The sequence below is a fragment of the Leptosomus discolor genome, chromosome 6 (genome assembly GCF_034619465.1).
Source record: "Leptosomus discolor isolate bLepDis1 chromosome 6, bLepDis1.hap2, whole genome shotgun sequence".
Lineage (NCBI taxonomy): Eukaryota > Metazoa > Chordata > Aves > Leptosomiformes > Leptosomidae > Leptosomus > Leptosomus discolor.
In genome coordinates this window covers 56,717,396-56,737,527 of record NC_141396.1, presented here as the reverse complement: position 1 = coordinate 56,737,527, position 20,132 = coordinate 56,717,396, and the positions used below count along the sequence as shown (strand labels likewise).

Genomic DNA, 20,132 nt, shown 5'->3' with positions numbered 1-20,132 from the left:
AATATTTAAAAAAAAAAAAAAAGCGCTTTTTTCAATTGGAACCCAAGAGTGTTCTCTTCTGTATGAAATTTTGTTGATCAAACTTTCCTTACAATGGAAGGAAGACAGTAGATGATGTGAAGAGATTTTGAAAAACTTTACTCTTAGCAGAATTTTAGCTAGTTACAAACTAGATTTAATAGATAAAAAGGGTTATTTCAGACAGGTATGGAAAACAGTTATCTCACTAGCTGGCATCTAGTGAAGGGTTGCTTCGCTTCTTACCCATTCACAGCACACTGTCCCTTCTCTGTTTTCTCCATTAAACTTCGCTTTTAGGACATTTAGGAGCTAGTACTGCAGTGGAAATAACTATCTTGAGTTTTAGTATAATGCATGTGGAGGTCAATTTGTGTTATCTTTATACTTAAATGTTATGACAAAGAACTTTACAACAAGGGGGAAGTGTAACTATGAAGGCAAATACCAGTGATTACTCATTAATTACATGCACTGCCAATCTCATGGTAATTATACTTAAAATAATGATATAATACCAAACATAATTGTAACCCCATTTGTAGATTTTAGATGTTATGGTAATGCTTTAGTTCATAGAACTTGGCCATGCAATTATCTGTAATTATCTAATAACTAAATATCACATAATTTAAGAGAATTCCTGGTTTTACGCCATGTGCAGTAAAACACCACAAAACCCTCAGATGAATATTGGTAAAAGTTCCAGATATGGTTATCCTGCTAATATCTTCCTGTAAGAAACCACCTAAAGAAAAATACTCTCTAGCACCAGATAGAAGGGGACATATCTGGTTGTTAGAATCAGTCTCGGTAGGGGGATTTTCTGCTTCAGTCCCTATTTCATACACCCATTATAAACTTCATCACTGTTTCCAGTCAACACAGATTTGTTGGTATAGGTAGTCTCTCAGGATGCAGGTAAAGCATCATCAGCCTCAGGAGAACCCAGAACCTGGCCACATCAGTCCTTGGATGAGCACTTTATCCAGTAGGCTATTAAAAAAAGGGCTGTATTCTTCAAATTTTTCCACCGTATTGAGGTGGATTTCATTGTCTGTTTACTTAAGCCCAGAATTTAAAAACGTCTAAATAGGAGATTTGTCCATTCTGCCAAAGCAGACAGTTCTGAGCACGCAGAAGTAAAAATTACTTTATCATTTTCAGTCTAAGGAGGAGATACTTAAAGAAGTTGGATATAAGATTAGACAGGCCTAGAAATTATTCAAATTGTGCTGTTGTCTGGGATTTAGACAAGTTACAGGAAATAAAGTCCCCATTTGGGCAAGATTTAGGTGGACTGCATCTCAAACTTTTTTTTTTTCCAATTAATGAAAATAATAATAATAAACAACAATCTAGAACCAATGTAAGTATGAATGAAGGCTTTAACAAACAAAAAATATCTCTGACACTCCACTTTTGCTCCTTCTTTCTTCTTTTCTTAAATAAAAATGTTACTCAAGTTTATTGAGGAGACACTTCATTTGAAATCATGTTAGATGTTAATGGCTACAGTAAATGACTCCAGACCCTTGGGAGGGGGAAGAATCTCTATCTGTATCTAATCTATTTTTAGTTCTGATTCATCCTTTTCAAATGCAAATCTCACCTTCACAAATCTCAATCTAAGGCTGCTCAGAGCATGTCCTTATGTGAATACACAAAAATGAGTCACCATCCACCTATGATTATTTTGGTGTAGTTTTTAAAATTATTTTTACATGAAAGTTTATATATATATGTATGTTCAAGTTTACTCCCCTGTTGCCTAGCATGACACATTTCTGTTTGTTTTATAAATTCATGCAGGAGAAAAAACTAAGATAATAGTCAAGTTTAGAAGAATGTGCAACAAAAAAAGTTCAGCCAAAATACATATACATTAAAATCATTAGCACAGACATAAAACTACTAATTTATGAAATATGTGTCCAAAATCACTACAGTTTCACTTTGTAACTCTAAGCCAATACTAGCCCTAATAAAGGCTAGAGAATACCCGATAAATAATATAAACTTTGAAGAAAAATGCACAGAGCTACTCTGAAGAGTTTTGTTCAAATTAAAGCAAGAAGAGTTCATCTCCAGTCCCTCCATACAGACAGAAAATTAATCTCACTCAATCCTGAGCAATATATATGGCTGCAGAGGGGACAATCATCAGTTACGTTTTTATACCTCCACAAAAAAAAAGTTTTCAGTAAAAAACCATTAAGAAACCATTGCAATCCCAGTTCTTACTGCTCATGATAACACTGTATCTTTTGTTAACTTCAGTGTATACTCTTTCTCCTGCATCACTATTTTAACATTTTCTCCTAATGCATTTCAAACCACTATATCATCCTTAATACCGTAAAAGAATACAACTGTGACATAAAACAGAGTAAATAGATGAAAGAAAACCAAAATACTACTTATAGAGCTTAAGGAACTAGAGTTAAGGGAATATGCCCTCTCAGCTGTATCTCCTAGCACTTCTAACAAACCTAAGAATTAGAATAAGACATGGATGAAAAAAAAATGTAAATTTTAACTAATTCAAAAATCACCTCATCAATAAGTTAATATTGCTGGGTTTTATGCAACTATCTCAGGAACTACAACGTGTCTACAGCTAAACTTATGCCAATCATTTTGCACCATTGTTTCAGTTTCAAAAAAATCTCTCCCACACACTGAGCTCACTAAAACAGCACATTCGAGAACCATAATGCCACGCTGACAGCTGCAATCAAAATTAAAGTTGAGAAGGAGCATATGACGCCGTATGGTGATTTCCTGTTCCCTTTGTCTCTGCCATCACACCTAGCGCCAGCTCCTGCCTCACCACCCAATTATTACAATTTGTCTCCACTGGCTGAGCAGGATCACAGCAGTGCTCTTGTACACACATTACTTCCATGTCACTAACGGGGAACGGTATGGGGGGATGCCCAATCCCTGATTAACCATCCCCCCTGCTGCAGGTCTGCCCAGGACCTGCATCTCCCAACCATGAATTCCCACAGATGGACAATGCCAAGGAAAGAGAGAAGGAGTCCAGTAGGCACTGAAGTGATGCAAATACTATGACAACAGCAGCAGATATAAAATTGCTTTCAGTTGAAAAGCATTGATAGTAGTAAGACCCCATGAAAAACAGCCATTGATACCAATTTTCCCCCCAAAAAGTAACACTTTTGACTGGTGTCACAGCCAAAGGTTTAATCCTTTTTTTATCAGTTGAAACTCCATAACTTAAATGACGTGAAAAGGGAATGGTAGTGTAGAGACAGTGAAGACAAGATATTAATACCTTTATTAAACCCAGCCTGCACATCAAAACCAATGCAGGTGCTCCAGATACGATGCTGTCTTTCCATATTGTCGTCAGGTACCTCCCTGGATCTTTTCTTTCCAAGGCACAATTAATTATTATTATTATTATTACCAACAACTAGAAAAATAATAATGAAATTATTATTGTCTAGGTCCCTATTATGTTGAATATTTGGCAATGACTACGTCAACAGAGAGTATATGTCTAAGAATTATTTTATTAATTGAAATCAAATCAAAAGCAAGCAGTGTAAATAGTGAAGAAAACCATTTTCACAGATTCACGCTGGTGAAGACAGTATTAACTTCTGTCTCCAAAATTAAAGTCAAAATCATTTTCACATTTATCATACAATTTCACTTTTAACCTGCTTAACTGGCTTTGCTGCTATACTGATTACACAGAATTGTTGAAAAATAATCAAAACTTAAATATGTATTTCCTTCTCTCAGCTGTTCAATTTTTCTAAGTAATGGCATTCCTTCCTGTGGTTTTGACTCTGCTTTTCATTGTAGAGAAACTTGAAACCTCTCCAAATGTGCCTGACCACATCTTTAATGCATGTAAATTATATTAGCAACTGTTGAAAACATTCATCTGCTACTTCACATTCTAGTTCAGAATTATTCATACAAATAATCTTCACTCCTCTGAAGGCCTAAGCAAGAAAAACAACAGCTTTTTAACTTTGTACACATTTTAACTGTACATCAGTAGAGCCCAATTTAAGTCCTTCAAAGAAACAACAGTTCTCACTGCCGAAAGATTTGGCTATGCAACTCCTGCTCATACTCCCGACCCTTTTCCCAACCAGCCTGGCTGAGGCTGCGTGGGGCACTGCAGGCAAGTCCAGGAAAACTTCGATCTGACAGGATAATGGTGTGAGTCTCTTCCAGCCCTTGTGCCAACTGAAAACCAAAATGATTAATTCTGCATCAATATATTAGCAACAAAATTGATTTTATGTACCACGTCTATTCAAAGCAACAGGAGATTATTATATATTGGCAGAAACCTATATGCTAAATCTTGATCCTTCTTTGTCAGGAAAATCCTTGTATAAAGGCCAAAAAAACCCTCAGAAGTATTCAGACTTGAAGCCAGAACATGTTACTATTTTTGATTTGTGACACTATTTTTCCCCAGTTTTTGGTAATGTCATCCATTTTGTCCCTACATGGTGGATGACAAAACAGGTTTTTCTCTGAGCTACCTTCAACTGCTACTTCATTTCAGCCAGGAAACTCTCAGTTGTAGAGCTCAGAGACCTTCATCCCCCATGCCATGTGTTGCAAATTGTTAATGCCTACTTTAGCTGTCAGAATGTCTGCAGAATTGGGAATGATTGGCTTTCTTCCCTATTTTCACAACAGACAGGTCAACGTATAGACATGCCTTTCTGCAGTCTGCCTTTCCACATTCTCCAGAGGAGCTGTACTTGTTCTCATCCCAGACCTCCGTTTTCAGACCTCAAGGACATATGCAATAATGTTCACATATTTCAGTACTGGCTAAGTCAAAATTGCAGCTTTAATGCTGAGGTTGCTACGTGTATAACAAAATTAATTCTTTCAATTGCTATATTTTCTACCTAAGAATGCAGCCAATAGCTAAAATCCTGTTGGTTCCTCTTACAATAAAAGAACAGTGGAACTTATTCCAAAAGCAATTTTGCAATACAACTCATGCTGGCAGGTTAATGGCAAAAATAGTAATAGCGAAGTTAAACCCACCTCTTAAACCACAGCCGTTTTATTCTCTTGTGTCTTTGGCTTGAAATATTCATTTGTTCTGAAACTTGTGACTAAAGATGGTTTCTACAAAATCAGAAGAAAATCTGCCAAGACAGTTTTGCACTACAGTTCCATGAAAATTTACTCGAATTAAATTTGTTTGCTCTGGTCAAACATGGTATTCTAGACGAAAAAGAAAATCTGTTACAGACTGTATTTGAAGAAATGACTGGGAGTCATAAGCAGTCATCACCACTCTTGTTCAATCCATTTCAGGAGCTATGGTCATCCTCCCCTGGAAGTCCTCAGGAGCTTTTGTTGTTTCCTTCCCTTTTGCACTGCATTCCCCAGCAGCAGGGCTGAGTACCATATCAGTGAGTTTATTGCCCTCTTTTGGAGCTTCTAGTGGGATCTTTACAATATGTAAGAATTTCAGTAGCTGCATTCAGCAGCAATTCACTCACACTCACAGGCAAAGAGCTTCAATTTGAATGAACAGATGAAAGGGCTGCCAAAGGATTACCGTTTCAAATTTTCATATATTGTTTTATTATACATAAAAGTGATAATCTCCATAGAATTAAATTACCAGCATGAGCTTCTTACAGCCCTGATTTTAATTTACTCTAAGCAACTATCCCAGAAGGTGGAGGGAAGGCTTTTCTCTTCATTTTTTTTGGAATTTCTATTATTTGAAAAAGACAAATGAGTGCTTCATTTGCCAAGGAGATTATAAAATGCTCTCACAGGACTCAGTATGCAATGCTTCCTTACTTTTATTTCAGCTCTTGTAGACAGCTACAAATAATTGCTTTATACAGGAGAAAGTTCCTAAGCATTACATAAGACTTTTCTGCCACTGGAGCTGATAGTAATAAAATAATAATATGATAATGCAAAATATATTATCTAACTTCCAATTAGAACAGGTTACTTTCTAAAGACCAGAACAGATACAGGAAAAAGACTTCCCAAATCCTTGAGATAAATCCCATGCTATTCACCATGTCATATAATCCTTTTCACAAACTCATGACCCTCAACCTGAAAGCAGATGGTTCCATTCACAGAAATGCTTTTTAGGAAGGAAGATATGCAAAAGGCTGCTCCTTGCGTGGTTACAACTTTATATTAATGTTCAACTTTAATTTAACTTACGTCAATTACATCTTTGACATGAACGGCTCTCTGTGGTGTCTAGGCAGTGACATATTTATAAAAACCCAATCAAATCTAATATATGGTGAGTAAAGATGCACATTTTATTCCTCCATTTCCTTCTAACCCTGCACTATGCACAGACATTTCCTTAGTGCTGTCAGCCCAAGGAGTTTTCATGAACATGAGGAAATATTCACATGCACCCAAAATAGTGATACTAAAATAAAGATGAGACTGCTTTGCTTGTTTCACCGAGCTTTGAACCCACCTGTGTTAGCTAACAATCACATCAAATGCATGTGACTATTCTAGATTTAACCCAAAAAGCCTGACGTTAGTTCCACGCTGCAAAACAGCTTTCTTTACTACATTAATCCTCTGCAATCTCCTTTTAGAATAAGAAGTGGTGATCTTGCATTTTTCTGTTACCTTCTCCTTCCTTTTCTATCTTATTATTCCTTTCCAAGATGTCTTACACCACTCTAAACTTTAATTCATTCAACTCATAATGCAGGATCTCTTTAGTATGCAGAAATTGGTTGTAATGCTAGACTGTACAATGCTAAGAATGGAGATATTGTCCAAAGATCAGTTAACAATGCACATAAAATCAGCAGGTCTTCCTTCTCCTTTAATTTTATCCATTTCATTTCACGCTAACAGTAGGATGACAGCCTTGTTGTCACAAAAAATATAGTTCCTGGGAAAGGACTTTTGAAGTGCCTTCAGTCTGGGAATTAAAACATCCCCTGTAACAAGGCAGAATTGGTCAGAAATGTCCTGGTACTTAAATAAGTGTAGAAAACTAAGTGGATATACAGGTTACACATAATCTAGCAAATTCATCTCAGATCTACAGTTCTTCGTGTATTTTTAAATGTCTATGAGCAGAACTGTTCTTTCAGCTCTGCATAGTGTTTCTCACCCCCAATTCATGTAACTGTTGAACTGTCACTGCTGTTTGTGAAAAATCAATTTTCGGCTGCCAGAGGAGTGTTTTCAATTGCACATGCAAAGTCAATACACAGGAGTGCCAAACCGGGCAGTACAGCAAAGGCTGCAGTTGCAAATCCATCTCTGCGTTTTGTTCTGAATGTAAGTCTTTAATGTACAGCAATATGGAGGGAAGTTTAGAACGAGACAGAGCACAGGCTTCTACAGGATATTCACAGCGTATCACACAGGGAAATCCAACATACCTGAAGTACTTTCTTTAGCAAGGGCTTTTAGTCTCCTACTCACCATGCTCTGTCCTGCATCAAGACCAATGCAAATTAAAGCAGAAAAAGAAGGTAATTTTTTTCATTATTTTAAATGATAGGCAGAAAGTCTATATATAGTTTATATGGAACCATATCCTCTGTTTTCCACTTTTAAGCCATTTCTCTTGGACTGTAAATTCCTCCAGGAGGAGGCCATATATTGCACACATTTGTACAGTTTCTTTCTACAGTAGTAACAACAATAATTGTTACTGTCGCTATTATTATTAACAAAAGCACAGCAGTTACAGAAGTTAGGGTTCCCTTAGGAACCTTGTAAAGATCTTGGTGGCTGAAAGCTAGGAGTTTTCCAGGGAAGTACGCTAGCCAAGTCGATTTGCCTGAAGCAAAGATGAACAATCTGCAGGTTACACTGCTCCCCCAAAAACCTGAGTAGTGCTCCTCAGGTTTAATTTTTAATTCACCCCGTGTGCAAAAAATATACACTGTGAATTTGTGCATCCCTGAAAGGCAACGTAGCATTTTCAGCCGGAGAAGTATTTGAATTATCTTTTTTTCTGTTCTCTTGTGCACATAAACCTTTGGGGTTTTGACCTTCCAATAATTGCAATGGAGGCTGCAATGCAGTTTACATTGCATGACAGATAATTTTCTCATTTAAGCATTTTTAGTCTTTACATTTCAGGGCTCTGATTTACAAGCCAATTACAATTAACAAATAAATTACTGTACCGCTTGTAGGTACAATCTCTGTCCATGTATTTAGCTGCTCACCATGGATAAAAATGAGACTATTTCACTTGTTTTAGAGAACAATGAAGAGGGTTTAGTGAGAGAAGATCTGACTGACATGATTTCCTACCTTGTTCCTCCTTTGTTTCATGGAGTTAATGCCTCAGTGAGCTTTAATAACATTTTTGGACAATTCATGTGACGCTGATTCACAGATTCACATTGATGCTTTGTCAGCTGCACGGACTCTAATTTCTAGTTCTTTCTAGCTTCTTTACTGCATTTTGGAGTTGATCTCTCCGAATACTTAAAATATGCCATGCTATGAGCTGTGATTCACTTTTACCACTATGAATCACAAGGCAACTAAAAGGCAGATTTTTTTTTTGAATCTCTGAATTAGTTTTTGAGCAAGATTGTAGATGAATTAAAATATTTACACTGGAAGAGCTGGAACAATCAGATGTGAACTTAAAGTCCCCAAAATCTGAGTCTTTGAGAGCACAGTTCCAGCTGATGTCCATTCATAACATATCATTCAAAAAGCTTCATAATCTTTTGCTTATAACCATCAAGAGATGTTAGGTTTAAACATCATTTACTAAAATTTCTGACATTAACAAAATGCCTCAAAACATGCAGTGATAACATAACACTGAAATTAAACATACAGAGAGAATATAAAACTCCTATTAGTCTTGGGAGCAATTTTACCTTTGCGTGTTCTACACTGACCTAAATCTGAACCATCTGAAATACCTCCAATAACTTCACGCCACCAAGGTCTAATGTTAACTGCACAGATCTGCTACACCCACTGTGATCAATATGAACTAGAAGGAACTTCCTCTCGGCAAACACCATGGTTTGAGGTGTAGCCTGGACCTGCAGGCTGAGCCACAGAGGAGCGAGGACCGGGAGGGGAACCGAAAGTACGTCTGCCTTCTTTTAAATCTGCTCTTCAACTTGTAATGTGACACAAACTGTGATTCACTTCTCTATCTGCAACAGATATAATAAAACACAATTTCAAGGGTTAAGGTTGTATTGCACGTTGTAAGGCATTCAAATATTGTAGAACTGGCCTGGCATAAAGAAGAAACAGTGACAAAAAGAGAGTCCACCTGGAGCTACTGCAATACATCATTAACTAAGTGGCAGGTAGTTGGTTTTTTTCTTAACTTCAGTGCATTTCTACTATTTAAGCATTTGCAATCAATATCAAGGAAGTGAATGTATTTTTAAAAATACCATTCATTCCAGAAATTTGTCCATGAGCAGTTTTGAATGGCATACAAAGCAGCAAACCCCCTTTAGAGCAAACACTGAAGTGAACCAGCAATAAAGTTAAAGCATTTCAAAAACGTTGGTGATGTTGCTCGTATTTCTCTCTTTCACTTACTATTGTTACAGAAGATAAGTCTTCTGATCAGTGGCTGCCAGCTTTAAGAAACAGTGATATATTTCTAGATAATCGACTGCTACCTATTACCATACTTTTGATGTGGTGGAGCACTCATGTGCCTTATTTTCCATTTCCTCAGGGTATCCTGGTTAAATGTCACATGCATTTTTCTCTCATGTTAAGAAAACAAAACCTGCATATTAATTCTTTTTAAGAGAGGCATAAATGTAATAAGAAGGGAACATTGATTATTCTACTCATCTATAAACTACTCCAATAGACATATAAATAATACTGGAAAATGTAATGCAGCCTTAATTATCAGCAGTGTTACCTCTCTGTTTATAACAGTCATGACAGACGAAAGCTGCAGCAATCAATCTGATTGCTCTGATAGCAGTTTAAGCTAATTCACAACAAAAGACACAAAGTTAAAAAGCCAGGCTATCACATGCATTCTACAAGTATATTGTTATTTAATGTAAGATCTCTGTTTCATTGACCAGATTTCTGCTCTGTAGTAATCAAACGATAAGCAAGTGTCCCTGTAAATGTATCCAAGACCTAAGGTGTCATAGAGTTCCATAGACTCCTCCTTAGCTGTTCCTAATATCAGAATGAAAACACAAAGAATGGCCCTTTCCTCACTCAAAATGCTCCTGGTTCAGTTCCCCAAATCTGTACCCCAGCAAGGCAATCTACCTAGACAATGTTTGCTATTACAGCCGCAAAAGGAATAAATCTTAGAAAGGAAAGAGCAATGAGTGAATAAACTATTTAAAATGTCCTGCTTCACCCATTTACATGGTACTAATCTTGCCTTCATCTGGTATTCCCTATTCACAGTACCTCCCAGCGTTAGCACTTTCAAACAAACAAAAATAAAATGTTCTCTTTTTTCTAAAGAAACAATAATTTTATTTTAAACTTTAGGACTAATTGTTGCAAGGAGTAAACTAGAATGTAGGATTAACTTTATTTACTACAACAAATAAAGCAGAAACATGGAAACATAAGATAAAACTTATTTATAGATATAGATTTTAATTTACTTACATTATATGACATATGAAAGAAAATATTTTCTTCAGCCAATTACTTCTTAACTAAATGCCAAAGGTTCAAATGTATAAACTGAAGAAGTCTGCCCTGACAGCCAAATAAGACTGTAGCTTCTTTACTTTACATTATATTTACCAGTTAGTCAGGTTTTATTCATTTCGCTATATGCAGTACCAAGTTATTCCCTTGATTCTTTTACATTTTTAAAAGCTAAATGTATTCAGTGTTTCTCAGAAAGATAATTTTTGATTATCCTGTTTGCTTGAAAGCACATCGGAATTGGTCAAGATCTCCAAGGTTACAGCAAAGATACACCTATGCCACATTGACATAGTCAAAAACAATTAAATGTCTCTTTCCCCATCCATTCTGTATTTAGAAAAAAATCTGTCTTGTTGACCATGATGTTTATATACTTTTTGTCTCTGATATTTTGTCTTTATCTGTGATCTTGCATTACAGCTGAGACTACATAAGGTTGTCTCAACACACCAGATTCCAGCTGCCCAAGCACCAAGGCTGCAAGCACCAAGTCAGCAGCCATCCCTGCTGCCAGAGCACCTCTCCCACACACTCAACGCCACCCAGGACTCCCACAGCGGCTCCAGACGCAGAAGCAGGGCTACTTGCTTTCTGTGACTCTCCTAGAGACTGAGCAGGTTATTTTGTTGGGTTATTCTGTGTTTGATAAACAAACTACAATAAACCTCTTGCACCACCACTAATGGTGAAGTTCAGCTAGACAGGTAATTGCCCAGAACAGGTTTTGCCCCAATTCTCTGTGTACCTTTTGATGGCGTAGAGCTTTGCAGGATGTGGTTGGATGAATGAGTGCAAGAAAACACTCCAGAATGGGAACTCACTAATGAGGCCTTTGACACGACCCCCCACAACATCCTTCTCTCTGAATTGGAGAGGTATGGATTTGATGGGTGGACTGTTCAGCGGATGAGGAATTGGCTGGGTGGTCGCATCCAGAGGGTAGTGGTCAACAGCTCAATGTCCAGATGGAGATCGGTGACAAATGGCATTGCTCAGGGGTCCATACTGGGACCAGTGCTGTTAAATATCTTCATCAGTGACATAGTGGGATCAAGCGGACCCTCAGAAAGTCTGCTGACAACACCAAGCTGAGTGGTGCAGCTGACACTTCTGAGGGATGGGTTGCCATCCAGAGGGACCTGAACAAGCTCAAGAAGTGGGACCGTGTGAACCTCGTGAGGTCCAACAAGGCCAAGTGCGAGGTCCTGCACCTGAGTCGGGGCAATCCCCGGTATCAACACAGGCTGAGGGATGAAGGGATTGAGAGCAGCCCTGCCGAGAAGGACTTGGGGGTACTGGTGGACAAAAAGGTGGACATGAGCCAACAACGCGTGCTCACAGACCAGAAGGCCAACTGTATCCTGGGCTGCATCAAAAGAAGCGTGGCCAGCAGGTGGAGAGAGGTGATCCTGCCCCTTTACTCTGCTCTGGTGAGACCCCACCTGCAGTGCTGTGTCCAGCTCTGGAGTCCTCAGTAAAAGAAAGACGTGGACCTGTTGGAGCTGGTCCAGAGGAGAGCCACAAAAATTATCAGAGCACTGGAACACCTCTCCTATGAAGAAAGGCTGAGAAAACTGGGGTTGTTCAGCCTGGAAAAGAGAGTCTCCAGAGAGACCTTATAGCGGCCTGCCAGTATTTAAAAAGGGCCTATAAGAAAGATGGAAGCAATCTTTTTAGCAGGGCCTGTTGTGATAGGACAAGGGATGATGGTTTTAAACTAAAAGAGGGCAGACTTAGACCAGATATAAGGAAGAAATTTTTTACAATGAGGGTGGTAAAAGATGGGAAGCGGCTGCCCAGAGAGGTAGCAGAAGCCCCATCCCTGGAACATTGAAGGCCAGGTTGGACGGGGCTCTGAGCAACCTGATCTAGTTGAAGATGTCCGTGCTCACTGCAGGGGGGTTGGACTAGATGACCTTTAAAGGTCCCTTTCAACCCAAATTATTCAATGATTTATTGTACTGACAAAACTAAAATAGACCCTTTCCCACTCTCCCCACGCTATCTGGCTTGCATTGCTAACAGGAATAGGAAGCAGTACATAACTATTTTATTACTCCTGCTATCATTCACATTAATGCCATGTCACAGAAATCTGGTAGTCCAAATTAGGATCCTGATGGCTGTAAATCTTGTTTACTTTACTCTTAGTGTAAGATCTTCAAGCGCCACCTGAGCAATGCAAAGCACTTTTGCTAAAACAAAAGTTGGGCCCATGAAAGAATAGCTTCTAGTCAGGTATTATGATTTAGTTATCCCTAGCTATTACACAAAACACCTTCATGTATACAGCCTAGATATATCCCTTCTATAACACTTTGCATAACTTTCATTAGCCAGGGAAAGTTTCCCTGACATAGTTTTGACAATTCCACGATTAATTTGTCGTCATTTCATTGTGTCCTTGGTAACACTATGTAAGCAACAGATGTCAAGTGTTTCCAAGTGGAATGAAGCAGAAGTGAACTCACATCCCTAATAAATTGTTTATTGAATATTTATTTTTACTTGGATGACAAAGTCCTAGTGAATCTCCTGGTGGTAAAGCCCATGCTTACATGCTACAGCACATTTATTGAAGAAGCTATTCTTGCCAAATCTATATTGCATTTATAAATCTTCAAAACAAGCCCTGGTAAATGTCACTTCTTCTTAAATGCTCGGTAGAATCAATGACAAGTGATGCTGCCTTTGCCCTTGAAGAATTCACGTGTTTGGATCTGAGTCCAAATTCTAAAAAACCTGTTCAGAAACACACACAGTGTAAACTCACATGTAATGTACCAGAAGCAATGAGGAAAGAAAGGAAAAGTAACTCCAAATGCAAAAGTTAAATACAAACAGGAAAACTTGTCTATTTTTTTTTTCCAGACTTTCATTGTAAGCTCTGTGAAATACGCTACTACAAAGCCCACTACTTGGCTTCCATTCTGCATTGGTCTTGCATTTTGCAGTGGTCTTCCATATGCTGCCCAAAAGCAATTAGTTGCTCTTGACATGTTTTTAGTATTACATTAAGCAACTTAAAAACAGAGAGAGTAAAAACAGAGAGTTACAATACCTAATTCTATCTAACAAAATTTTGAGACTATTGTGGCATAATGTCAGTCAGCATCATGTGCTATATATTTATTTGTGTTTTCTATCTATGTATCCTTCCAGTTACTGAACAATAATTCTGAATTTTTATTATATCTTCAAGTTCAAAAAGAAATAAAATACAAAAACTGAGCAGCACAGCAAACAGTTTCATATCTCCTCTAACTTCTTGAACGCTGCTGGTGGATTCTACACGGTGGAATACTCTGCTCAGTGTCAGGGGATGCCCATCTCCAAAGAGCAGAGCTCTGCTAAGCTACAAGTCCGTATTTTCTGACATGCCTGACATGGTGCCAACCCAAATACTTTTCCAAGTAAAGCACTGCAATGTCCTCATTTTCCAGCTGGTTTTGTAACAGCCATGGTTTAAAAGAGTGTGGGGTAGTCTATCCAGGGCTCTGAATTATACAGCAAATAGTATTCTTCAGGAGCGTGTCAAGTGGCTTAGTATAATGACATGTTTTTATGGCAGAGCTGCAGCTATATCATCTTTTTGCCTGTGGTGGATTTCTCAGAGTTAGGGGAGGAGAAATGCTGTCAGCACAGTGCAAGGAAAGAGGCCAGACAAAAACAATCCATGGAGATCCAGCAATTGAATGTCTCTCTCCTTCAGAGTTATAATCCCCACAGCACCTTATACCCTCCCAGCCACAGACAGTCAGGGATGCAGCAGCCCTCACTCGCTCCTTTTATAAGAATATTTCCTTCAGGGGAGAAACTGGATGTGTGGTTCTCCTGACTCGACCCACGCCTATATTCAGTGCACCTCCCTCACTAACCAAAACCAGTATTCCTTTTCTTTGTAGCAAAACCTACACTTGTTTCACTCCCAAATGGTGCTGAACATGTTAATTAAACAGAAAATAATCGGCAGAGCTTGTCATAGAAACGACATTCGAATGGTAGATGAAATCTTTGGGCAATATTCATTGATAAAATACAAAGTGAAATGGAAAAAACCATTGATTCAAATTGTGACCTTCTGCTTATTGCTAAAAGAAGTCATCACAGTAAAAAGAAAAAATAAAAAAATTATTCTCTACTGACAGCTGCCAGGAAAACTGGCTTTGAAAACAAAGCAGTTCAAAAGCAAACAAAAAACCACAGCCTAGGTGGTGATGATGTGCAAAAAATGACTGCTCATGCACAAATCCAGGAAAATGGAGGACAAAAAGATTATGAGATACTTCGGTACTTTTTATTTCAGAGTTAAACCAAGCACATTGACAAAAAAAAAAAAAAAAAAAAAAAAAAGGAAAGAAAGAAAATGCTGTTCTAATCCTTTCCCATTCTTTATAGTAATATTTGATAGACACACAGGTATGATGAGTAACCTAAGTCAGCAATTTTACTCTATTTAGTAACATCCCTGGGGACAGTATGTTGTACTTGGTATGAAGAAGTTTATTGTGCTCCATGAGATTTTAGAAAATGCGATTATTACATTACTGCATTGTTTTATCCTAAATAAAAGATAAACCCACTGCTCTTACATTTTAGATTTGTGTTTGATGTCTGTATGGATTGATTTGTAAAGCATATAAAAAATGCTTAAGCCCATGCCACTTTTTTTTCTGTAATTCCTGTATGCTTTGTTAAACAACTATCTTAATGCAACAATAGCAGGATATTTGGAATCTTTGCAGGACAGGTGGATTACATGGCAGCCACTAAATATTGTCAAAAGCATCACACATGGTACAAAGTTTCCAAATGTGTAATGCAGAGTCCTTAATTTCATCCACCAACCCTGAAGATACCTCAACTGATAAAAGGAAAGAGTCCAGCGCCCCTGTTTGAAAATTACTGAAAGCCAGGTGTCAACATGCTGGAAAGCTGCCCTTTCACCAGCTCTCTTTGGGTAGGTGACAATGAAGTGAAAACCTGTTGGAAGGAAGAGGTGATTCTCTGTATCTTCTTAGTCTTTGTGGCTCTGATTCCACAGAACTATAAGTGACAGCCTTGATTTGGAATACTTTGGGGGAACTTTTAATGTTCCCTGAGTGCAGTGAATTAAGGGCTTGGAATAAGGCTTGAGGGAAGAAACGCAACCTGTTCATGGTGTGGATTGCAATGAGATCTAGATAAGATACAATTTCCTATTACATAAGAATATGTTTAGTCATCTCACTCTCCTCCCTCTATGTCCCTACAAAATGTTTAGGGTTGTATGACAAAGATGAAGTATGACAGGTTCCTAATCTGCAAAAGAATTGAAAAATGTTATTTTTTTGCAGAGGCAATCCCACATTCATCTGCTGCCTGATTTAGAGTTTCCATCTGGACAGTTGGCAGTCGCTCACTAGAGTTCACACTACATCAAAACATAGCACAGAGGCTTTGGGCGAACTCTGACTTAGATACTCAGTAAGAGAAGAACAGGTTCTTGCTGAAATCACTTCCATTTTCAGATATATCAATCAAATGAACAGTAGCTTCATTTCCATTCTTCCAAAAACAGGTAGAAAACCACTTGAAAGCTGAAATTATCGTCATAGGAAGTTTGTTGTGCCCTGAATCTCTAGAAATAGCCTGAAATAGACCTGACAGGTTTAGTCCTTTCATTTCTCCTCTATCCCTTCTCCACCTAGAAACAGATCTGATCAGGGGGTAAAAAAAAAAAAAATTTAAAAAAAAAAAAAATCTGTGTAATGAAGAGAAAAAGCCAGTAGTTCTAGAAACATCATTATTTCATTAGGGACATTCTCTAAACATCACTGTTCTCTGCATTACGTGAAAAAAAAAATGCAACTGCAGTCACCTTCTCCTCTTCCTCTTTCTGTTACCATGCTGTTAATTCCAATTGCGAAGCCACTGACCCTTGAAATTATTTTCACATGCATGGAAAACACATGTGGCTTTTCCTTATCTTTATCTTTCTAGAATTGTTCTTTCAAAATTCTGTGTGCCCACATGAAAATATTAATTCACACAGGATTCTGTTAACAAATATCAAAACTTAGCCTTAGTTTTAGCCTTGGAGACTTAAACCTCTAATGAGGGAATTCAGAGTTCAGCTTGCATTATTCCTCACTAGTAACATAAAAACAGGTTCAGCATATGTAACACTGTTGCAGCTTAAGCACAGCAAGATATACCCTGAACTTTCAAATCTCTGCTTCTTATTTGTACAATCCAGGCTATGAAAACAGACACTTCTAATGAATTCACTGAGAAATCCTTAGTAGAAGTAGCAACAGCAGACTTAGAGTTATAATATTTAAAGCAACTGCAAAATTGTGCTTTCATCAGGAAAGGAACAAAAGCTTTGTTAGTTTTGAAGCTTACATTTATATTCAGCATAATAATTCAAAGTATCATTGCCTGCCACTATTAGGAGACAGAGGTCAAATATGGCAAGTAAAAAAAAAAATTACATTCACAAGCTATACAAAAGAGAAAATAGGCTCAAATTGTATGAAGTGCAGTGACATTATTTAAATGTCTTTGTTAATCAGGGTCCTGACATAAGAGACGGTGCTGAGAAGAATTTGCTCTTCAGACTCTTCTCAGCATGGGTCAAATCTACTTAATATTCCAAACGCTGAGTCTAGCTGAACTGCGTTACCCCTTTATGATCTCTCATCTATTTTTTTTCTCCTTTGAATTCAAGATGCACTGGTATTTTCAGTTTTCATCACTGCTAAAGGGCAGGGAAGCTATAGTATAAACAGTGAAGCTCCTTTCAAGCCTTGTTTATAATGATTTATACATTATACAGCTGTTAGACCTGCAAAAATTTTTGCAGAAAGTCAGAACACAAAAAAGAAGTTTGTGAATGTTTACTTTTGACCTTATTTATCTTTTCCAGTTGTTCAATGAGAGAAAAAAAGACTGTCTGCTGATTCACACATGAGAAAACAAGAGCAGTCCAATTTCCACCCCATATAGGCACAACAGCGTGAAGCCCACACAAAGCAAAGAGCAGTGAGGCCCACAGAACATTTAATGTACAGACACTGCTGCTTACTTATCTGCACTAACATCCCATTTGAAGTACACTCATGAGGACTGTGAAGGATGTTTCAGATGGTCAACTGTCACTCTTTCATGGATGAATAAAAGAGAAATAAAAAGACCAAAGTTATGCAGGTTGCAAATCTTAGCCAGCACATTGGTCTCCCCATTCTCCGGTGATGATCGTGGAGAACAAAAAGGGTTCCTTAAAACAAGAGGTACCTCTGGCCCTCCTGTCAGCACCATACCATAGAAGATGTGCTTTGCAATCACAAGATCAAGAACTTGTGTTCTTCTATGGTTCCTTCTTCCTCTAGCACTCATGTAGCTACCCCAGCCATCCACAAGCTTAATGCTTGCCAGCTGCCTTCCCATCACCCAGACTTGCTACCTAAGGGATCTGGAGGATATTTTTGTTTCCCTGTCAAAATACTTAATTCATAAAAGACTTTCTCCCATTTCAAACAAGACATACAGCACAATTGGAGGACATGAAAGAGCAGCTGGCCAGTTTATTTTGATTTATCAAAAACATTATGGGATTGCCCAAAGGCCATGATCAGAGTCCAGTTGTGCTCAAAGCTACTCCCCATAGTCTGCAGGATTGCAAAGCAGTAAGATAGATGTGGTTGCTCTGGACAAGGTGAGATGTAGCCCGCCCGAGGATAACTGTTTTCACAGTGGGGATTTAGGAAGGGCATACTACTATAAAAACCAACTGCACCAGTTGTTGAAGATTTTGATAGCCTGATGTAACTGAAAGATTTGAGAAACTGCAATAACACAAATCAGACCGTCTGATAAGATTCCCTTTCAGACATTCATATCAATGCAGTAAGTTTTCACACTACTGACCAGCATTTGTTAAAAGATAGTTTCCAAAATGTTCCTGTTCAGCATCGAAACCAATCCAATCCTAACTACTCACTTCACAGAATCCTGTATTTACACTTAATGGTTTTGTGGTTTGTTTTTTTTTTTTTTAAATGCAAATGGATTGAGGAATGCCCCATTTAATTCAGAAGGGACAAAGCTATTGAATTCAGCTTTGAGACAAGTCTTTACCAAACGAGGGTATGTCACAAGGGTTTTCATCCATAATGCTGAAATAGGGTGTCATACTGATCAGGCAGCTAGGGTTATAACACAGAATATTTTCAATGTTTTCAATGGGTTTAATATACATTTCATAACTTTTTGTCTGTGATTCTGATCTCTCTATGTTCACCCTGCTGTAGACACCCAACACCAGTGAGACCTTAAGGGCTACAATTAGAGCCTTGCAAGTTAGGAGGAGACACCAAAAGTGTTGGAAAGGTTGAAAATGTTTTGATACCTTCTTCCATGATCAGCACAAGCAGCAACAACCAGGTGCTATAGCTGAGACATTCTGGGAAGGGAGGTGCACTGCGCGGTGTATATACAACATGGTATAAATGCACTGTTTTATCAGAGACCAGATAATTGCACTTCATTTATTAAAAAAAGCCCTCAGAAGAACAAAGTGAATAACAAAGAATAAATCATAAGGGCAAGCATGAGAACACAGGAGGAAGGATTTTGGAAAAGAAAGGGGAGAAAGAAGGTTTAAACATATTTCTTCCTCTCCTTACAATTTTCTTCACGGTGTTTTTCTCTTTTTTCGGGACCAGCTTCATAAGAGGAGCGTTTATGGATTAAAAGAGAACTCTTCCCTTCAGAGGACCAGTTTGACCAAATGTGATGTTGACAGGCATTGTACAGCCACGGTGTGTATTTGGGAAGACATAATAAATATGAACTGAAAAGGTCACATCTCACACAGGCACCTTTGACGACTCATGCAGACTCTCTCTCAAAATACAGCTCAGAAGTAGATACAGTAACACATTCCTTCCCTCCAGCATTCACAGTAACTACGGTTTCAAAACCACTTAAATTTTCTATTAAAAATCTCAATTCAGGAATATACCCTGCTTTGATTTAACACATTCCCAGAAAGGCAGTTGTGCTGCTATATTCCATGTGGCAGTCCAAGTTTGACATGGAATCATTTCTTTTTCATAATGATAAGTAAAAACTACTGTTTTCAAAGGAAACAAAATAGACAGCAATCCATTTATGACATCTCACTTATACATGCTCACACCCTACTGCCAATAAATATTTAAGAGATTTATGAGACTTTAGATTGTAGAAAAACAGTAAATAACTGCAATGCTTTTAAATAAAAATCATGTGTGACTTGATTTCTCTTCTTTTTCATGGTTAGCGATTGGGATTGAATGAGTTAATTTATTTCCTGAGACAGAAGACCTTAGATAAGCTTGGTGGTTATGTAGGCATGTCTGGGTTGCTAGGAGTTTAAACTATCAGCTTGCAAATGGAGCTATTTC

The 20,132-nt window shown here is 37.9% G+C and overlaps 1 protein-coding gene across 1 annotated transcript in view; it reads right to left on the bottom strand.

The window, feature by feature from the left end:
• Positions 1–20,132, bottom strand: part of PTPRN2 (protein tyrosine phosphatase receptor type N2) — a 493,917-nt gene that overhangs the window by 423,475 nt on the left and 50,310 nt on the right. The gene's annotated exons all lie outside the window — the stretch shown is intronic.